At 36.8% G+C, this 12872-nt stretch overlaps 1 protein-coding gene across 5 annotated transcripts in view; it reads left to right on the forward strand.

Annotated features, from left to right (window-relative positions):
* LOC107667965 (low density lipoprotein receptor adapter protein 1-B-like) overlaps window positions 1-12872 on the forward strand; it is a 53479-nt gene that overhangs the window by 1164 nt on the left and 39443 nt on the right. The gene's annotated exons all lie outside the window — the stretch shown is intronic.

Consider the following 12872-nt stretch of genomic DNA (forward strand, 5'->3'; position numbering starts at 1 on the left):
GCCCGAAAAGGGAACAGAGACGCGTGACAAACACAGTGATGAAGCTGGTATGTGTTTGCAGAACACAAGCCACGGTTAAGACAGCTGACTCCACTGTGATGTGACCCTCCTCTCTCACGCTCTCTCTCTCTCGCGCGCTCTCTCGCTCTCTCGCTCGCTCGCGCTCTCTCTCTCTCTCGCGCTCTCTCTCTCTCACGCTCTCTCTCGCTCGCTTGCGCTCTCTCTCTTGAAATCGCATCATATGACCCCTTTAAAAACAAACAGCGCAATCGATGTACACCGATTCGCGAACGAATGATTCTTATGAGTCGGTTATTTTCTGGGGGAGCTGCAAACATACAACGCGATCAGTTCGATTCCCGAATGAACGATTCGTCTGAACCGATTCCTTATAGTATCAAAACCAAACTGCGCGATCGGTGTACCCTGATTCCCAGATGTATATGAACTGAATCTGGTGTTTCCTCTTGCTTTGGAGAGCATGGCAGTTAGTGGTTCAATGGATCACAAATCTCACGGTTCGGATCATATTACGGTTTTTGAGCCACGGATCGGATCATTTTTCAGATCAGCAAGAAAAAAAAATCTATGTAACTTTGCTTTCCATAAGTACGATACCACAGTAGAAACTCTTAGCCTAAGAAAGTTCAAACATTATTAAAGAGACAAGTGAACAGCCAGTAAAAATAAGAACAAATAGGCTACACAAATTACAAGCACAGATAAATACCGTATTGGCCCGAATATAAGACGACCCTGATTATAAGACAACCCCCCTTTTTTCCAGATGTACCTTTTGGAAAAAGGCTTTTTAAAAACCAAATCTTGTTTTTTTTCTCAGTAAAACACATTTTGTCTTCAATTATTTTCATATTGCATATTTTTCCTATTTTAATTTTTGTTTTGAAAGTATGGTAAAAACTGGTCAAATGTACCAACAATCACATTTAAAAAATATACACTTTTTGATATACCATTAAAAAAAAAATAAAAAATTAGGACATTTACACGCATTACATTACGTATTTTCATGGCACACTCGTTTTATGCGTATTTGGCACCACCTGTTGTTGTGGGTGTATTATTGACATGTCAAAGTCTAGACCCTGAATATAAGACGGCCGCGTTTTTTCAGATGTATTTCCAAGAAAAAAACATCGTCTTATATTCGGGTCAATACGGTACAACAGAACAATGTTACAAATAAGGTCGGTAGTATTCAGATACAGAAATGTAATAATTAAGTGTAAAATAAAACTGCATAGTGTTCACTGTATAAATTAAAAAATTGATTCATCTTTGTCAAAAACGTGTTTTGTGGTTTGATGAGCATAATGACAGCAGCAGGTATTATTAGGCTGCTGCCACTTTAAGACCTGATGCATGGATCCAATATAGCCTAATGATACACATCCGATTTCTCTCTCAGCTGTTCTCGTTCACTTAAGACACAACAGACTGCATTTGCCACAATGATTGTCGAGATCGGTATTTTGTCATAATTTTATGTGTACTGTATATGCGTCTGTTCAAAGGCAAGGAGTGAATGAGATAGGAAAGATGGTTCAGTTCGGTGTTCGTGCGCAGTCAAATGCGCCTCTGCATGTGCGAGCTTCATGTTTGTGCGGCTGTGATAGAAAACGGCGCGCGAGTAACGAATCGAGTTCCATTTCGCCTTTTCCTTCGCTAGAATGGTTTAAAATCGCTTGCATGTGTAAACACGTACAATTGATAAACTTTCATTCTATTGTGGTTAAATTTTGCAATTAATCCGAGAATCACATGCGTGCCGAACCGTGGGACTTGGTCCGTACGAATCACGGATCAACTACGACCCGTTTAACCACTAATGGCAGTAGATCCTGGCAACCCAGTGTTGCTAGGCAGTGCTTTTTAGGTGTACATGGACTTGCTTCTATTTAGGGGAAAAAGCAGGAAAGACTGTGAAGAAAGAGACCAGTCTCTGGTATTCTCTATTTTTCTGTGATTCCTTTGACCGTTTCATTGCAATGTTGTCTCGGCTCCAATAAAACACACCCTCAAAGGAATTATTCCAAACTTGTATGACTCATGTTTTTCTGTGAAACCTACAAAGTTGAAGAATGCTGGCTGCTGTTTTGGATAGTTAATAAAAGTGAATGGGGACTGGAGCAGTCAAGCTCCAAAATGATCAAATTCAATATAAAAGCATCATAAAAGTGGTCCATATACTACACAATGTACTGAAACCGTATAGAAATTTAAGTCAAGATCGTTTGAAAAGGCGATGTTTTGACACGTTAGTGGCATCAAAATACAATTTTGTAAAGCTTTTTTAAAGTGACTTAAAGAGGTCATATTTAAATTTTTCCTTTCTCTTTGGAGTGTTACAAGCTCTTGGTGCATAAAGAAGATCTGTAAAGTTGCGTCACAAAAAAAACTGCATCCACTGTTCCCTTAACGCTGGGTTCTATGTGAAGCTAAACAAGGTTATCTATCCCTCACAACCAAATCCACACTTCTTAGAAGAAATTCTTCTCGAGCAAGTCCTGTGCAGCTCTGACGACGACTTCTGTAACCCGAATGAAGCACGTTGATGGGCTGCTCTCGCTCTGTTTGCTGTGTGCGCGCTCTTCCGGGAGAAGTGCCCATATAAGGAATTCCGCTCTTTATGACATCATACAGGGCCATACTCGAAAAAAAATTTCTGAAACTTATACAAACCCTGAAGGAGTGTATTTGCCACAGAAATACTCTGTCATATGTCCAACTCGTGTTTAGAAACTTCATGTTTAGCGTGAGAATCCAAATCTTTAACTGTCTAAATAAGTCAGAATGCATGAAATAGCATTAGACCTCCCCTATAAAGTAAATATAAAAGCAATATATAATAATACAGTCATATAAAATGTGTTCGGTCTTCCCAAATATCAAATTTTTTTTCAGTGCATATCTTGTGATCATTCCAACATGAATTGAAGGCAGCATCATTCCTGAGACTGATTTTCTTTTGGTATCCATGGTGACTTTTATAGTGGACTGGGTCTGGGTTTGTTACTAATGGTCCATGTCCTCATCCTGCACAAGACTGACACATTTTTCTATACACGTAATTCCAGCTCACCTGCTCTGAGGACATTTACTCATATCAGCTGTGAGAGTCTCTGCAGTAATAGTGCAGCAGAAAATAGCTGTTATTTTTGAGCTTGTCTTTCTTAACAGGAAATGTATCTCACCACAGCAGATTCACAGCATGATGCCTGAAAACCACAGTCAATTTTACCCTGAGCCCACCCAAGCATGATGCATTTCTAGATAGCAGCAGTGGACTGTAGATTAGTACTGTATCATGAGATTATGTGGCCACTTTGGCTGCCCAGAGCTTGAATTTAGGATTTCTAATCAAAAGTTCTAGAATATATTTTGTGAAACTAATAGTTCTGATTCTGAGTTCTGATTAGATGAGTCCTGTTCAAAGTAACCGAATGTAATATATGGATGAAAGCTAATGAAGTATATTACTTAGCAGAAGACGGTTTGTTCTGAATATTATGACTAGTAAATGTAGTATTTATTGAATATCTTTCATGATATCACTGACTACATTTATGGTGCTTTTGATGGAGCTTAATAGACATTTTTATCACATAATATTTATGGGTATAGAATATCGACTGTTTGTTTGGTCACAAAAAAAATGCTATACAGGTAACTGATCATATCATTTTTTTATGTTTAAGTGTGGGTGCAGAACTGATTTATTTTAAGGCTTAAAAAACATTTAAAACATAATATGCATTAATAAAAAAAACAAAAATAAAATGACGTGTAGCCAATTATGGTGTCCCTTACTTGGAATTTTTGCTTTGCATTTAACCAATCCAAGTGCACACACACAGCAGCGAGTAGTGAATTTAATTTATAAATTAATTTTGGAGCTTGATAATTAATAATAATATTTATGGGTATGGAATATCAACCTTTTTTATTGGTTACAAAAAATATACAATCGTAGAAGATTATTTAATTCTTAATACTTTTTTGTATACATTTTAATTCCTTTGTTTAACAGTTCTATCTGATTATTAGATAGACTTCTATCCATATTAGACAGAACTGAACGAAGACAGCGAACAAAAGGGAGAATGTGAGCACTGTGTGCTCAGGCGCTGCCGCTCTCCGCGCCGTCAAAATAAAAGTCCCGCCTCGAACACATCGGCCAAACAGAAAAACTTATCGGCCGATGCCGATATTTGAAAAATGCCAAATATCGGCCGATATATCGGTCGACCGCTACTTAAGTGTGGATTAAGTGATATATAGAACTAAATTATTTTATTAAAGCATTTTAAAAAAATGATATGCATTGTTTTATTATATACATTGTTATTAATTAATTTAATTTTGAATTTTGGAGCTTGATAGACATTAATATCTATGGTTATGCAGTATTTAATTTTTTTTATGTTTAAGTATGGATTAAGTGATATGCAGAACTGATTTATTAAGACTTTTAAAACAATTTAAACATCATATGCATTAATTTATTAATTATATTGTTGTTATTGTTCAATTGTTTTGCGACCTTTGTTTTGGGTTGTGCTTGTTTGTTAAACTACACATTTCTCATTTTGAGAAATGACAGGCTGTTTATTAAAAAGTTAAGTAATAGATGAAACAAGTTTCTTTTCTCTGAGAATGTCAGCGTTTCTGTTATTTTTGGTTTGAAATGGCACGAGGCTGAGTAAATGATGACAGGACTTCATTTGTGGCTGAACTATCTCTTTAATGAAAGCTGCTTATTTTGACAAGTGGAATGAATCTAGTGGCTTTTTAGAAATCAGAGTCTATGTGAGTCAAAACGGTTATTTACGTTGCATTATTATAGTCATTTGAGCAGAGCTTCTGACTTTGCAGGCTGGAACTGTCATGTCAAATAAACCATTATGTTTTGAAGGCCAGATTTAATAGTTCTTGAAGGCTGTGGTGTTTCATGTCTGTGGACAGGGACTCAATAGGCTAGTGGCAGTTGGTTTCAGTAATCATGTGCAAGCTTATTGTTGGGTAAATGAAAAACCACAGAGCTGTCTGTGTGTCTGATGGCCTTCAGTCTGATCATCTCAAGACAGCAGATTTGAATGGCAGAATTTCCTCCTGTGGTCGGCGTCGTATCAACTGAATCTGTGCACATGAACTCGAAAGGGCCTCATGAAACACAGTGATTCTGCACTTGTGACAAGCCAGATTGAGTTTAGTGGAAGTTCCAGTACAGCTGACTTACAGTATCTTTTAACTATATAGAGTGCATTAGTTCCCGTGTTGGTTGCGGAGATATTTTTTCCATTTGTTTTTTCCCATAGGGATTTTAAAAAGTCTTTAAAGCGTTATAAGAGGCGAGGAGGTGAATCACAACATTACAAACTTTTATTTAAAGCAAAAAATGTAAGCTGCTAGACTATGAAGTTTAGCGAGGGAAAGAACTACATTCCCATGAATCATTTCAAATGACGTAACACAATTAAAAATGATGGTGAAATAGAAAAATATTTATTTAAAGTTGCTGATTATATCTTTAGAAACAATATTTTTAAGTTTATTTCAAAATATGCAGATGAAAACAAACATTTAAGTATTTTGAGAGCGTATGGAGATGCTTTATGGAAGTGGATGTTTACTGCAAGCTGGTTTGGCGTGATTTGCTGGCCGCCACTTTCTGATTGGTGGGATTTTCTGCACAGCATCATGGGTAATGTAGTTGTTCCTCACAAATTCGGCTGTTAAACAGGATTATTTTAAAAATAAGTTGAAATAATGCAAACAGTTGGCTTCAAAAAGCTTATACCATTGATTGATAACCTTGGAGCTCACAGCAGGTCTGTCTTTAAAGGTTTATAAGTCAGTGTTAAAAATAAGTTTCTCTATTGAGAAAATGAATAAAGTTTTTACTTACAGAACCTGACTGTTGCACTCTATTCCTGATGTAATAAGCCACCTAGTTAATTTTCCACTGGTTTCAACCATGGTACGTCACTGGCACTTTATGGCAAATTTTGATGATACCATTGTTTTCATTGTTGAAATGCTAAGCATTTTGGAGATGTTGTTTTTCCCGATGCTTCAGGAACTGAAGGGGTGTTACATTTTCAGCAACCAGTCACAGCAGACTGGGCCTGCTGTTTAATTAGAGGTGCACTTTAAAATTGCTGGGATAAAAACAACCATTTCTGGGTTACTTGGCAACCCAGCGCTGGTTAAATATTGGTTGGGTTTAGGGCTGCACGATAAATCGCATGCGATATTTAATGCGCATCTTGTCAGAAAGCCGGTTCTGTAATCAGCGGTAAATCTCCATCACCTGCGGGCTTTCACATTGAGCAGCATTAACTACACAGAGCCGTTGTTCACTGACGAGCTGCGCAAAAAAAAGCGCGAATATGAACGTGGTTTTGCGCAGCTCATCAGTGAACAACGGCTCTGTGTAGTAAATGCTGCTCAATGTGAAAGCCCGCACGTGATGGAGAATTACCGCTGATTACAGAACCGGCTTTACTGATAAGATGCGCGTTAAATATCGCATGCGATTTATCGTGCAGCCCTTGTTGGGTTTAATGTTGGACCCAACATGCCGGGTTGTTTAAATTAACTCAACTATTGTTTAAAATTACTACATTGCTGGCCTAAAATGGGCTGGAAGTTAGAAATCACAGACAGAATTACTAGAGGCAACAGTAATAATCAAAAGATGAACATTTATTAATAAGCAAGACAAATTGAATTTATTTGGATGAATACAGCATACACTCTAACAAACGCAGGGTTGTTTCAACCCAACTTTGGATCAAATATGGACTAACCCAACTTTTGGGTTAAAAATTGAATTAAAAAATTTGGGTTGAAACAACCCAGCATTTTTACGATATTACATATATTTAAACTCATTTAACAAGCATTTTAGAAATAAAAAATTTAACATTTAAAAGTAACATTTTAATTCAAGTGTATTCGACCGTTCTCTGTTATCCCTTTTACCGAAATAGCACTGATTTCTTGTGCCGGTGTGTCAGCCATATGATGGCCTGCTGTTCGGCGAGGGAACTGCGAACCTCAGACCGCTGCCTCACGTTTCACCCATAACTGAAACATGCCATGACTGCTCATAAACAAACAAAACTAAGATTAGAGAACATATTTTAACATCAAAATAAATGTAATTCAGTATTATAACAAATAAAATCAGTTTATGCAAGGCAAAAAGGCGTTTCCCTCATGCGAAACGACCATTGCTGGCACATTTAGCTGACTGACATCGTCCCATTTACAGCACAGTAAAGACTTTATAAATGAAATAAAACATACAAACCTTTATTTCACTGAAGAAGTGCATCAGTTAGACGGCGCTGAGAACCGCTCTCTCCTGAAGAGGATGCAGAAAGCCTGCGCTCTGACTGTAACTCAACAGCTGGGTTGTTTCGTCGGAGGGAGGGGGAGTGGTGTATAGTTTCAGCTGTCAGTGAGATTGGCCCAGCCACTAACCCAACAGCTGGGTAACACAAAAAATACCCAACACTAGAAAAACAACCCAATATATGACCCAACAGGCTCAACCCAGCGGTTGGGTAGAAAAAATAATCCAACAGTTTTTTAGAGTGTGGGCTTTAAAGAGACAGAAGCCAAAATAGAGTGTATTGTGGTGAAAAGAGGTGCTGCAGCAAAGTACAGTATGTGCTTTTTGAACTTTAAATGTAAATGTTTTCAGGCAGACCCCACAAATAAAATTATGAACTTGTAAATGAGCATAATAGGCTGGGCTTTCTTAAAGGGAGCTGCTAATATGAAATATCACTGTTAAGACATTTTTACATTTGCTAGGTATTATATCCTAACATAACGCTGGTTGTAAGCATGAATGGAAATCACAGGGAAATTAATGATTTTTTTTATATTCTAGTTCATTAATGATTCTTTTTATACTTCTGAAGAAGCCCATAAGTTGTCAATTCACTTTAAAATGGACATAATAAAAGTAATTACTTGTGAGTAATTCATGAAAACACTTTATCCAATGCTGTTGGTAACTGAGTTGTAAGATTGATTCTAATATTGTTCATATTTCACCCCAAAATCAACAGAATCAACTGCGACATTTGAAAAAAAAAAGGCCTATTTGAAGGACCATTTATTTTATTTATTTATTGTTTTTTGACAGCTAAGCATATTTTCCCTCAAATTCTGATTGCCATAATGCATTTTACTTTTTAGTTTTTTTCATGCTCAACAGTTATTGTCTTTACTGTAGAACAGCACTTTTGTACTTTTTTATGTGTAAATACTTAATATTAATATTTTTACATAATGATATTAATATTTTTAGCATTTAATATGAGTAGTATACTTGTATTAAAGCATTTTGAATAGTTTATATTGGCAACAAAATTATTGGATGCCTAATATTACAACTATGGAATATTAAATTAAATCAGATGACTGGAAATCTCTTACTGATAAATATCGGAATATTTATAACATTTGGTTTGATGTTAACCGGGAGCTCAGCAGGTTTCAAATACCTGAACTCCCTTCCTGAGATAAATCTGATTATGTTGACTCGGAGCAAAAATATTGGCTCTGTAATTCCCATCTTTCCAGCGGTGAGGGTTTGGAGCTCCCGCTGGGATGTTCAAGAGTGAAATGTGTCTAAAGTCATGCAGAAGATCTGAGCGCCGCTGTCAGTGTGTAATGGAGACTGCATCCATCAAAGCTCTCTTTACAAACCAGATTTACCATCTTAGACATCCTCAGTATCTCAGCACTCATATACACACAAACACACCACACACGCTCATATTCCCGCTTGTGTGGCTGGAGATTGGAAGCAGATCAGGGTCAGTAAGAGATTAAGAAAGTGATTTTGTAAGGAAGCAGTTTGAAAGTGATGGATATTTAAACTTCTCTTGTTTAAGCGATGTTATGAGAGGACTGTGTGTATGGTGGGGTGATGTATTGAGCATTGATGATATTAAGGCAGCTAAGTACCAAAGGTGCGAAGGCAGCGACTTGCATCTGCTTTTTTCTTCTTCCGCTCTTGAGTCTGTGGCAGCCCATAGAACTGCATGTGGGAAAGTTCTGAAATTTGGCACACAGATAGGGGACAGTCTCAACATTAACCATAGCAAGTTTGGAGTCTCTAGCTCAAACCACCAACAGCTCAAATTTGCACTCATGTTTATGTTAATAACTTTTGATCCATAAAGTTTAGATGCAAAATACTCTTCTTCCTCTGATTCTTTGGCTCATGCCGAGTCAAATGCATGCCAAAATGTAAAATTCTACGGGTCATTTGTAAAACCTACTTTTTCAAACTCGTCCTAGACGGTTTGTGTGATTTTCACCAAAATTGGCTCAGATCATCTTTAGACCATGCTGGCAAAAAGCTTTTTGAAAAACACTACCATTCTCAAATAACACATGAGCGAATTTTACGAAGAGCACGCCAAAATGGACATGAGGCTATATCTCCACAAGGCTTCAGCATATTCAAACCAAACTTGGTGTGTATCATAACAACCATGACCCGAGGCTACCTGCTCAGTTTCGCAGCGCCACGTAGTGGTCAGGAGATGTGAAAATTTTTCGCACAGACATGATACGTAATCAGCGCTTTCCTGTACGCTATTGCAGACCGAGCGAGAATGGAAGGCATTATTATTTTAATATTATGCGCTTTATACTGTAATGTTTTCCCACTGGTGAATGAGACATGAGGTAATCTTCCTAAAATTCATTGTATATATTGTATATATTAATTGTATATATCACGGTTTCCACAAAAATATGAAGCAGCACAACTGTTTTCAACATTTATGATAATAATAAATGTTTCTTGAGCAGCAAATCAGCTTATTAGAATGATTTCTGAAGGATCATCATGACACTGAAGACTGGAGTAATGATGCTGAAAATTCAGCTTTGCATCACAGGAATAAATTAAATTTTAAAATAAATTCAAATAGAAAACAACTATTTTAAATTGTAATAATATTTCACTTTATTGCTGTTTTTACTGTATTTTTTTAATCAAATAAATACAGCCTTGGAGAGCATAAGAGACTTCAGAAACATGAAAAAATCTCAGACCCCAAATGTTTGAAAATTTTGCTAAATATTACCGTTTAATATTATATATTGATATATTGGTGCATATGAATGAAAAATGATTTAAATATAATTCTTCATAGTGTTCATAGTAAGAAGCAGTGTAGAAAACATGCATTTCATTATTTTTAACATTGACCATAAATATTGAGATTGAATATTGTCAAAAGGCTGAAACATATTGCGATACAATGTTTTTAGCTATATATTGTTGTCATCTGCGTGAGTAATGATTCATCAGCGTGTCTTAATTTGCCACTCTGTAAAATGAAGATGTAGCAGGTCTTTCACAATCTTCAGAGAGCCTGTTGATTGTGTCTTTTTGCAACCTGTAGATATGTGTGTGTGTGTGTGTGTGTGTAACCTGAGGCTAAATACAGCAGCGCCGAGCCCTTCAAATCTCTTTAAATCATGATGTTATTTATGGGGTCTCACGACACGCACACACCTCATCTCCGCTGATCCTCTTGGCTTCATCCTCATCAAAATGACCTTTTAAAGTAGAATTTGCATATACATATTTAAAATCATTATTATGGACTGAAGGAAAGTTCTTCAACATAAATACACACGTGTGTATCAGGCTGTGTCAGGCTGAGATCTCTCTTCTCCTCCTCCTCTGCAGCTCTGTCATCTCTTGTTTTATATCCTGCCTGAACAATGCCTCCTATTCTGCTATTCCCATCTTACTCCCGTCCCAGACGGCATGATCTGTGCTGCTTGAGTTCACACAGATCTGCCCCAGCAGAGTGTAACATTCTAGCCCCATTCATTTTCTCTATAGAGAAATGAATTTTAGCAGTAACAACCTGAGGTCATGTGCATGAGGTCATGTGATGATACTGTAGAAGCCACAAATCTGTGTGTTTTTTGTTAATATGTCAAAGCTTGTAAAAATTTATTTTGTTGTATTGTTGTTAGTGTTGTTCAGTAATGGCATTAAGCTTCTTGAGTTGTGCATTACCACTGAAATCTCTCATGACTGTTTCTGCTGATCAATGCAGTGGTCATGTGATGGGTTCTGTAGTCGTGTGATGTTGACTGGTCTGGACTGAGTCAGCAGTGATCAGCACTAATGTGAATCTAATACTGTGTCAGTGCGTGTGACAGGGTGACACTCTTCGAGAAAATGTCTGGCTCATATTTTAGCCTCAAATCAACAGAATAAATTAAGAAATTAGAAAGAAAGTGAGGCTTTTTCATTGGACTATTACAATTTTTTTCTTGACAATTAAGCATGTTTCCTCACATTTTATTGCCACAATGCATCAAAATCAAAAATAACCAAATTGGGTTATTTTTAACCCAAGGCCTGGGTAAATATTGGACAGAACACATTTTGGGTTAATGTTTCCCATCAAATTGATTTGTATATTTTAACCCAGCATAATGAATTGATTCAATCAGTAGCATATTTTATATCGTTTGAATACATATAGGCCATACATATTGCATATTTAAACTCGTTTAACAAACATTAGAAGTAAAAATGAAACATTAAAACAAGTAGGCCTAATTCACGTGTAATCGACCAGTCTCTGTCATAATGTTTCCACCGTAACGGCGCTGGTTCTTGTGCCAGAGTTGGAATCGTGTTTGGTGGGGAACTGCTAACTTCAGACCGCCGCCCTGTGTTTCACTCATAGCCGAAATATGCTGTGACTGACTCCATAACCTGCCCATAAACAAAGAGTAAACAGCTCTGAGTACATATTTTAGCATATTGTAAGTGCTTTACATTTTTGCCTTTAGATCCTCCACCTATTGGTCTCATTTACTTGCATTGTAAGTGCCTCATTAGTAGGGATGGGTACCGTTCACATTTTAACCGGTACGGTACCTGAATTTCGGTGCCGTTACCCAATTGTACCTTTTTTCGGTACTTTACTCTCTGTGTAATTACAAAAACATTTATTTCAGTGAAAAAAGAAGTCCAAAAGTCTCAATTTCAACATTTTGAACAATAGGTCCCTACAAACTTTTTCTTTCTTTCTTTCTTTTTCCCCAAAACAATTCTTGTTTTAAAGGGGTCATATGATGCCTCTAAAAGTAACATTATTTTGTATATTTGGTGTAATGCAATGTGTTTATGCGGTTTAAGGTTCAAAAAACACATTATTTTCCACATAATGTACATTATTGTTTCTCCTCTATGCCCCGCCTTTCTGAAACGCATCGATTTTTACAAAGCTCATCTACTCTCTGTGTAATTACAAAAACATTTATTTCAGTGAAAAAATAAGTCCAAAAGTCTCAATTTCAACATTTTGAACAATAGGTCCCTACAAACTTTTTCTTTCTTTCTTTCTTTTTCCCCAAGAAATTCTTGTTTTAAAGGGGTCATATGATGCCTCTAAAAATAACATTATTTTGTATATTTGGTGTAATGCAATGTGTTTATGCGGTTTAAGGTTCAAAAAACACATTATTTTCCACATAATGTACATTATTGTTTCTCCTCTATGCCCCGCCTTTCTGAAACGCATCGATTTTTACAAAGCTCATCAGTCTGAAAAAGCGAGGTGTGCTGTGATTGGCCAGCTATCCAGTGTGTTGTGATTGGCTGAATACCTCAAGCGTGTGACAGAAACGTTACGCTCCTCACCATACTGTGTTTCCATAATACAGTCTATGGTTTCCATGTGTCCCGGTGCGACGAGACAAAACCAATAAAACCCATTACAAACGAGGCATTTGTTGCATCCAGTGGGGACATAATTACTGATTGTAATGACTTATAC

Source organism: Sinocyclocheilus anshuiensis, unplaced genomic scaffold, assembly GCF_001515605.1.
Source record: "Sinocyclocheilus anshuiensis isolate Anshui unplaced genomic scaffold, SAMN03320099.WGS_v1.1 scaffold2229, whole genome shotgun sequence".
NCBI lineage: Eukaryota > Metazoa > Chordata > Actinopteri > Cypriniformes > Cyprinidae > Sinocyclocheilus > Sinocyclocheilus anshuiensis.